Source organism: Choloepus didactylus, chromosome 3 (assembly GCF_015220235.1).
Source record: "Choloepus didactylus isolate mChoDid1 chromosome 3, mChoDid1.pri, whole genome shotgun sequence".
NCBI lineage: Eukaryota > Metazoa > Chordata > Mammalia > Pilosa > Megalonychidae > Choloepus > Choloepus didactylus.
This window is the reverse complement of record NC_051309.1, coordinates 74,091,700-74,101,331: the sequence shown is the minus strand read 5'-3', so window position 1 is coordinate 74,101,331 and position 9,632 is coordinate 74,091,700.

Sequence of the window (9,632 nt, the reverse complement as noted above, 5' to 3'; positions counted from 1 at the left end):
TGTGCTAATTTCCATCTGGGTTTTCTGACTTTCCCAAGGCTGCACAGATGTTACTGCCAGGACAAGGGCTTGGCGGTGGTAGGAGCATCTCAGCAATTGGAAAATTGAATCAAGTGGTTGAGGTAGTGGGGACCAGGGCAGGGGCATCTCTCTGGGCTAATTTCCTCCCCTTCCTCTACACTAGTAGCTTCTTCTTAACTCCTTTTCTGTGTATATGTGGCCTTGCATATAAAAAAGTTAAGAGGTTATGGAAATGGTTAGAATAATCAAAAGCAAGTACATGGGGAGTCTGCTAGCTCTACCCTCTCTATTTCTGCTGCTAAAATGGGTATTTCATCTTTAGTATATGTTGGTTCTTTCCATGATATTGTAAAGGTGTGCTTCTTTCAGATGCAAACAACAACAAAAACAACAACAACAACAAAACACTTCTCTTAGCTATGTAGAAGTGTAGATGCATTGACACATGCACTGACTCTTAACTTGATAGTACCAGGAGGCTCTCAAAAAAGGTTTTTTTTAGAATGTAATTACAGGCACAATTATTTGAAGATATTCTTATATGTTGTGGAGAAGCAATATGTCTCTATCCACTAACCCTTCAAGTTCTTTCCCTATGCATTGTTCTCAGACCCTTTAAAGCCTCCTGGAAACCCTCAAAGTAAAGTAATCTGCACCTTTGCTTATTCCTAGCCACCTCCCTGATCCATTTCCTTCTCAGTGTTTCCTGGCTCCGCCAGCTGTTGAAATAGCAGGGCATGCCTCTGTGTGTGTGTGTATGAGTGTGTATTATTCAGACTTTTTTATAACCTGTAAAGGCACTGACTGCTAAGGTCAGATCAAATCCTTGAACTTGTTTTTTTCCAGCAACAGGAATGAGCCTCTCTGTGTTCCCCTTCCCCTGCCCTTCCGGTACTACGACCTGCTTCCAGGATTCCTTTTGCAGCAGCACCACTGACTGCAAATGAAAACTAACAAGGGGCTTAAACTGTGAGGTAAAATTTGATTTTTTAAATCCCCTTTCTTGAAGTTTCTATCTTGTGTACACAATACATTATGCTTAAGAATGACTTTGTTTTGAACGTGCTTGTAATTTGAATTTATTTTGTGTAATTCCAATTTTTCCCATGGGAAACTCAGTATTGTTCATGTTGTGCATAATCTCTCAGGCTTTCCACATCACTTTTTTTTTTCTTGGTTCAAAGGGACCCTTCTGAAGCTTGCCAGGATCAGGGGCCTTTTCATGGAACTGTAAGCCACCTAAGGGAGGAGGGAGTTCCCTTCACATCTTCACTTCTCTGCTCCTATGTTGCCTCTTACACCACACACACACACATATGCACACACACACACACACACACACACACACACACACCACTTTAAGGCAATTTCCAAAATGTAGAATATGTTGCTTACAACATTTATTTTAGTATCCAAGGTCCGATGTGGGCCAGATAGGGCTGTACTTTGGTAGGGTGAAACAAATGGAAGAAAAAGTCCTTCCTCATTGAAAGAAACATTCAGTTTTAATGTCAGTATGTTCCTCCTCAGAGGGAAAATGTTTTGCATTTTTATCTTTTGTTCCATTAATCTTCTTTAAAGCCAATTTTAGACATTTTAATTTTTAGCCTATGGCTCAACTTCTTACTGGCTTAGCCACAACTTGGACAGGCAGCCCTGAGGGGCTATGTAGACTATAATTTATAACCATACAAAATTGCTTGTCACTTTCCATTAGGGCTTAAAAAGTTTTTTGTGAACTAATTTTTACTTTTTAAGGTAAATCTCATTCATAACCGTCTCTCAGTCTGGTTCAATGATGTTAGTTATATTACATCATCTACTCACACCTGCAGCCCTCTCTCCATATAGTTATGAACTCATCATGACCCACTGGTCATGATGAGGCAATGCTAATTCAGTGTGAAAGAAGGGAGCCCACTCCGTCTTCTGTGTTCCTGCAAAAGAAAGTTTTATTCTACTCATTCCTACAGGTTTTTATAGCATACAAGGTAGTTTCCTCCGTGACTGTTTTCAGGTATTTCAGGGAAGGTACATTTTTTCTAAAGCCATAAGGTGTTTTTACATGTCTTTAATCTCAGGGGACAGTTTCTTTGGGGCTAGACAGGAAACAGCAGGGACAGGAGACAGGAGCACTGAAGGAGCCCAGCAAGAGCCCAATGACTATTCCCTTATCTAAATTGCTGCCTGCCTTCAGGCACGCCAAGGTTTGGCCTTCCCCCAGCCTGGTGCCCGCCTTCAGGTTTCCAGAGTTGGGAAGTGGCCCCACTGTATAGTTTATCTAGCCAGGGAAACTTCCGTGTCTCCACGTCTCCCCCCTTTTTATTATGATTACAATTTGTTGTAGTGACATAAAGCTCATTCATAGGGATATCACGGGGGTCCCGGGAACAGGTGCTACATCTTCTTAGGCTGGTCCATCTGCACTGGAGTCAGCTTTGGGAGGTATTTTCTTTGTACAGTTGTTATAGCACAGCACCGTTGGTCCTCTGGGAAGCAGGATGGTGGGCTTCAGGGTTCCATTGGGTCGTTTTGTGACAGATAACCTTTTAAAAATAACTGAAATTATAATTATTAGTATTATATTGTTGTTTGATGTTATGCACATTAGGAACTAAAAGAAGTTTAGAAGTTTTTAATTTTTATAACATTGTCTAAACATTTTTTCTGCAACTTACAACATACTGCATGAATTTAATCATTCTTTAGTAGTTTATTTATTTATTTATTTTTCTAAGGTGAAAGAATAAATTTTTTGTAACTGTTGGGAATAAAAAGATATTATTTAGGGTTTGACCTTGAGAAAGTAAAATGTTAAAAGTTATTAGGTTTGAAACAGTATATATATATTTTTTATTTATTTAAAGTTAAGGAAAAGACTTAGCTTTTATAAAGTGAGAAGACAATATTTTTAAATAACCAAGGACATGATAAATTTAACACATGTTGAGCGCAAGAAGTTATTTTGATAAAAGAGACTTTTTGCATCCTATACTGATTACTTAGAAAAACACTTTTATAACATTTTATTATGAAATAACACTTCAGTAATTTAAGGAAACCTTTTCTTAATAAAAATAGCAAGAGACCTTAACATGAGGAGCTTGCAGTACAGTGAGGAATGTTTATATTTTATGAATTATTAGGCACATACTCACAACATTGAATATTAATTACTGCTTTGGGTGGTGGTTAAAATATTTAATGCTATTTTGTTTTATGAAACCAGTTTTTTTCTTTAAGTTGTGAGGTTTTATTGTTAAGCAGTGTTATTACTAGTTTTTACCATTTTTTAACTTTGATCACAGAAATAATTGTTTTCACAAACTTTTTAGAGCTTTCTGTACCTATCTTTCAACCTTGACTACGGAAATAAATTTTCCACTCTACAAACCTTCTACAATTTTCTTTATCCATCTAAGCTTCATCCCACATTCCTATCCTTCCAGGCTTTATTTTACATTTCTAAACAATCAGTCATTTAGGACAAAGCTACTTGCCTTTTTCACTTAATTAGAAAAACATTCTTTATACCTTCTATACAACATGCTATTACCACCAAAATTAAACTGCCTAGAATGATGCTAAATATTTTAAAACATTCTTTATAAAGAGAGGGAGTTAAAGTTCTCATTATCAGATTCCTTAGTAGAGATAATATTTTATGACATTGGTTTTTCACACAAATGCAAACTGTGTAAACTGCACAAAATTTAAAAGAACTATAAATCTGGGGTTATATTTAGTGGGGCTGAAACCCACTGAGTTTGCATGCACAACTCTTGGATTAACTTAATTAGCCTTATACATAATAGACTAATTGAAATAAAAGAAAGCAAAGTGAACACAATAAACAAAAGATTACACACTTACCCAGCACAGGGAAACTTTGAATTGCAAAGCTACCTGAACTCAGATGTGTTTGGTGTTTGTCTGTGGCAGGCACTTTCATCTGGACTTCCCAGTCCCGGTACTCTAGGAAAAATTTCTGGACAGCTGGTTAAGCATAAAGGGGCAAACAAAATCTCTGGCTAATGCTGCCTTGTGAAGACAGCATTGCAAAACTGGTGTGGCTCCTCTAGGGAGAGAAGGCAGCAGTGGTGGCGATAAAGGAGGAAAGGGAGGGAACGAGGCTATAGTCATTTCCCCACCGCCTTTATCAGCTGGTGGTATGGGCTCTGAGGGTTTGGGCTGCGGGAGGAATTCATCGGGGAGAGTGGCGGATTCTTCTTTAGGGACCTCAGTTTTAGAGCTCTCAGTCTCGGCAATATGAAGAGGGGCCAGGGCAGTATGAACAAGAGCCCATGTAGTAAATGTTTGAGAGGAAGCTTTCTGTTCTCGCTCAAAGTGGCGCTTTAAATTTCGTCCAATGCACTCCCACACATCTAAGTCTAACGTGCCTTCCCCAGGAAACCAAGGGTTTTGCTGAACCACATCATGCAGTGAAGAATACAAATTATCTTCTGAAACAGAAGCTCCACTAGCCTGCAGCAGCCATTGTAAAATTAACATATACCTGCGCTGGGGAACAGTGCTGAAAATTCTGACCCACCACAAGACAATTCGCTTGTACTTACTGTGCAGCTTCCAAACATTGTGGTCAGGATTGGTGAGCCTCACACGGGGCACCAATTGTGAAAGAAGGGAGCCCACTCCATCCTCTGCGTTCCTGCAAAAGAAAGTTTTATTCCACTCATTTCTACAGGTTTTTATAGCATACGAGGTAGTTTCCTACATGACTGTTTTCAGGTATTTCAGGGAGGGTACATTTTTTCTAAAGCCATAAAGTGTGTTTACATGTCTTTAATCTCAAGGGACAATTTCTTTGGGTCTAGACAGGAAACAGCAGGGGCAGGAGACAGGAGCATGGAAGGAGCCCAGCAAGAGCCCAGAGACTATTCCCTTATCTAAATTGCTGCCTGCCTTCAGGCACACAAAGGTATGGCCTTCCCCCAGCCTGGTGCCTGCCTTTAGGCTTCCAGAGTTTGGGACGTGGCCCCACTGTATAGTTTATGTAGTCAGGAAACCTTCTGTGTCTACACAATTCAGGATTTCTTGGAGTTCCTGATTTGGTCACACTTGCTTCTCAGAGTGGACTAAACTGTAAAGAATCAGCTTGTTACTCATTCCATCCTTCTCTGGCAACATTTTTCCAGCATGAAGTCATGAGGTTTTTGCAAGAAGGGAGTTTGCTTTGTCAAATAAAAAAAATCCTTACAAATTGTGAACACTTTTTTCTTTAAATGAGATAAATTTCTGACATTTTTGCCTCTGGCTCAGTCTCATAGTGGATTTGCAGTATCTTCAGGATGGGCAGTGCTTAGAAATAATCAATAGATTCTGTTTGCTAGAAGACATTGAATTCCTTTCAAGAAACCATGTATATATACCCTATATTGTTACATAATGGATCAAGGTGGTTTAAAACCATGATGCTCAAACTTTCTTGTGCATACACATTATTTGGGGATTTTGTTAAAATATGGGTTCTGATGCTGGATTGGGGACTGAGATCTGCATTGCTAAAAAGGTTTTAGGTGATGCCAGTGGTACACGGTGCTGGAACACGGAATGTACTTTGAACACAACTGACAATAAATTGTGTACATATAAAACAATGATATAAATTAAAAGTGAATAATAAAGAAAGGGAAAGTGATGGCTTAAGACATGAAGTGGAACCAGGAATGATGCTATAAATGTGTGACATAATATTATCTACCTGTTATGCAGGACCAAATTTGTCTATAAGATTTGTAGCAAACAGTATGATAAGGGAATCTGCATCCTCCATATTCATTGAATGATAAAAGAAAATGCAAAATTCCTATTACCTTATTTTCATGTATTTCTAGCACAAAATGCCATAGATTTTAAGACAAACATAATTTAGTAACAACTTTTATTTGGGAAGCAGAAAGAAGCATTATTTCTGTGTGCATATCCATTAAATATAATGTATAAATGTAATATAAATGAGATATATTGTATGTATATTTGTATATATAGTATATATATGCTTAAATGTGATATATAATGCATGTCTTAGAATAAAACATACAGAAAGTTTTGCATAAAGTTCTCTCTTTATGTAAGATAAGTTATTTCCATGGAGATGTGGACCCTGCCCATTCAGGGTAGGTCTTAATTAAATCACTGGAGTCCTATAAGGGAGCTCACAGACAGAATGGAAAGTTAATTACCTCACAGACAGAATGGAGAGTTAATTACCTCAAAATATTAGGCTGTTACATCAACATATTTTTCTGAATAAAAAATTTACTTCTTTCCATAAAAGTTAATTTTAGACCTCCTACTAGTATAAACTTAAGCTAGATTTCAAGGTTTTTTTTTTTTTTTACTTCCATTTTATAGGTTACTATTGAGAATTTAATAAGTGTAACCACTACTTACACCCTCAAGGAATTTTGGAATCACTAATTTACTTATAAAACATTTACCTGATAAAAATTATATTAGTCATTTTAAAAACCTCTATTACCAAAGTTTGACATCTAACTATAGTTATTTTATTAGAAGCAATACAATTGCATCTGAGAAATTATGTAATTCAGATTGTTATTAATTCAAACTCTCTCCTTCTATTTGATAGTATTCATTATTTATTGTTTATTGAAAGATGCCAGAAATAAATGGAACAGTGGATTCTGAAGGTTCCTGTAATTTACGCACTCTATGTTTCCTTCTATTTCTGGGAGGTTTCCTTTCTGTGTAGGGGAAAAATTAGTTGAAGGAGAAAAATTTTTAGTTTAGAAAGGTCAAGGCTATAGTCTCAGTAACAAATTCCAGTGGAGATGAGGTGGAAGATAATAAATAGCTCTCATAGGTTCCAAAAGTTTATGGAGGAGCTTAACAAACTGGTCAATGAAATTTGAATTCAAAATTAGTATTATTTGTATTACTATTATTATTATTATTATTATGAGTTATTAAATGAGGGTATGCAAAGAGATTTTCTTGAAACAGTGATTTGAAATATTTTTTTACTAAGAAGAGTTATTTACTGTAGTTCAAGAGACTTAGTAAATGATAGAAAAAAATGAACTTTATTTTCCTTGCTCACATATGTTATGAATAAAAAATTGTACAGTATATTCATGTGTTGTGGCAAGACTCACTGTGCCAGTTTGGATATTTTATGTCCCACAAAAAGCCATATTCTTTATGCAATCTTGTGGGGGCAGACTGATTAGTTTGTTGATTAGGGTGGAAACGTTTGATCAAGTTATTTCTATGGAGATGTGGACCCTGCCCATTCAGGGTAGGTCTTAATTAAATCACTGGAGTCCTATAAGAGAGCTCACAGACAGAAGGAGCTCAGAGCAGCTGAGAGAGACATTTTGGAGAAAGCCATTTTGAAACACAACCTGGGAGCAAAGGACCAGCAGATGCCAGCCATGTGCCTTCCCAGCTGACAGAGGTGTTCCAGACATCATCAGCTGTTCTGTAGTGAAGGTATCCTCTTGTTGATGCGTTAGTTTGGACACTTTTATGGCCTGAGAACTGTATCTTTGTAACTTAATATATCCCCTTTATAAAAGCCAATCAATTTTTGGTATTTTGCTCTAGCAAACCAGAACAGATTTTAGTACCAGAGAAGCAGGGTGCTGCAAATATCAAACATGTTGGAATCATTTTTCAAATGGATAAGGGGAAAATTCTGGAAGAATTGTGAGGAGTTTGATATAAATGGCCTATATTGCTTTGAAGAGACTGTTGGTGGAAATGTGGACTGTAAATAATTCTGACAAGGCCTTGATCAGAAATGTTGAATGTGTCATTGTGAACTGGAAGAAAGGCAATCCTTGTTTTAAAGTGGTGGAGAATTTGGCCAGATTGAGTCCTGGTGTCAGATGGAAGGCAGGGTTTGAAAGTGATGAGCTGGGATACTTAGCTGAAGAGATTTCAAAACTGAACTTAGAAAATGCAGCCTGGCTTCTCCTTGCAGCTTATAGTAAAATGTGAGAGAAAATAGATACACTGAGAACTGAACTCTTTGGTACGAAGAAACCAGAAATTGATGGTATGGAAAGCTCTGGGCTTCCAGAAAGTGAAATCTCAGAGGCCACAGTACCACATGAGGATTTAACAAAACCAGGAAGCAGTCAGACATTTCAGTACAAGCCAGGATTGAAGACGGAGTTATCCAAAAAGGATTTGTGGAAAGTCCTTCTATCTGATGGTTTTGACCTCTGTAAGCTGCATGACAAGTCAACAAATTTTTTATGAGATCTGTATAGACAGAACCACTGGTGTCTGTACTGGAGGGGACAGAGAAGGAACAAATTGGAGGAAAAATTTCTTCAAAGACAGAACCATGGAAATTGAGGCCTGGCATCCATAAATCTTGGTCAAGGAGAGCAGAGCAACCCATGCATGTGGAAAGGGTGAGTTTGCCCCAGGGGCAGAGGGTGGGCCTTCCACCTTGATGCTCAGGAAGAATGCTACCACCCCAGGCCTCAGAGAGGGTAGAACACATTCCCCAGGGATTGGGGAGAGCCAGGCCATCACCCAACTGTTCACAGAGGGGAGACCCTTTGCACTGAAAAGGCAGAGTATGGATGCCACCCCAATGTTTGAGGAGGGTGGGGCCTAGAAGGTGGTCTCCCCAATGCGTGGATATGTTGGAGCACTCACCTCAGTGTTTGGAGAGAAAAGAGCTGCAATTAAAGGCTCTTGGGCAGGGTGGCAGAGCTGCCTTTCTCAAGCCTGGAGGATAAAATGTCATTCTATAAATGACTCTCAGATTTTGAAATTTACTGAAGTTTGCCCTGTGGGTTTTTGGAATTGTTTCGGTCCCATGACCCCCGTTTTTCTTCCAATTTCTTCCTATGGCAATGGGAATGTTTATCCTATGACTGTCCCTCCATTGCATATTGAAAGCAGATAACTCATTCTAAGTTTCACAGGTCCACAGCCAGAGGGGAATTTTGCATTAGGACAGACCATGCTTGTAACTGATTTTGATAAGATCATGTTCTTACCTATTGCTACTGAAATTATTTCAGTTTTTGTGATATTGTGATGGGATGAATGTATTTTGTATATGGAAAACACATGTCTTTTGGGGGTCCAGGAAGTGGAATGTGCTGATTTGGATGTTATGTCCTCCCAAAAGCCATATTCTTTAACACAATCTTATGGGGGCAGACTGATTAGTCTGTTGAGTAGGGTGGAAACCCGTTTGATCAAATGATTTCCATGGAGATGTGGACCCTGCCCACTCAGGGTGGGTCTTAATTGAATCACTGGAGTCCTATAAGAGAGCTCACAGACAGAAGGAGCTCAGAGCAGCTGAGAGAGACATTTTGGAGAAAGCCATTTTGAAACACAACCTGGGAGCAAAGGATCAGCAGATGCCAGCCATGTGCCTTCCCAGCTGACAGAGGTGTTCTAGACACCATCAGCTGTTCTTTAGTGAAGATATCCTCTTGTTGATGCCTTAGTTTGGACACTTTTATGGCCTGAGAACTGTACCCTTGTAACTTAAGTCCCCTTTATGAAAGGCAATCCACTTTTGGTATTTTGCATAACGACAACTCTAGCAAACTGGAACACTCACTCTGAAAGAATGAATGGGGGAGACCTAG